Below are 692 nucleotides of genomic sequence, written 5' to 3'. Positions count from 1 at the left end.
TTTAAGTGTCCATCTCATTTTCTGATCCAGTGCGGGTGGCAGACAGCCCTGACAAGGAGATGTAGAATAGCGTCTTCCCCCTCTAAATGTGCTTATCCCCGAGGCTTAATCTTATCCTCAAGAACAGAAACTTGATAAGGAAGAACGTCTGATTAGTCATCTTTGATGTATCAGAACCAGGAACCAGGATGAACCAATTAATTGTTCTTAAGCCTCGAAGAGCTAGTTGTGTCATGAAGGGAGGACTTAACTCACGGTACCCAGTGTGGTGCCCTCCAGACATTTTGGACTACAACTCCCATCACCCCTGACCATTCACCGTACTAGCTGGAGCTGATAGGGATTGTAGTCCAAAACTTTTCCAAGACACCATGCTGGCTCTCACTGGCTTACCTCATACACAACTCCATTCTGTGCATGTATACTTAGAAGTAAGTGCCACTTTGTTCAGTGGGACTTATCCTCCTGCTTTTGCACGGGACTGTAGACTTAGTCTCAGTCTCAGGCAGCCGATTGTCATGAAAGAGCAGCCCATTGTTATTTAAGCTATTACAGTGGTACCTCAGGTTACATACGCTTCAGGTTACAGACTCAGCTAACCCAGAAATAGTACCTCAGGTTAAGAACTTTGCTTCAGGATGAGAACAGAAATCGTGCTCCAGCAGCGTGGCAGCAGCAGGAGGCCCCATTAT

This window comes from Podarcis erhardii, assembly GCF_964252035.2.
Source record: "Podarcis erhardii genome assembly, chromosome: 7".
In the NCBI taxonomy this organism is placed as follows: domain Eukaryota; kingdom Metazoa; phylum Chordata; class Lepidosauria; order Squamata; family Lacertidae; genus Podarcis; species Podarcis erhardii.
Note: the sequence above shows the minus strand (reverse complement) of the source record.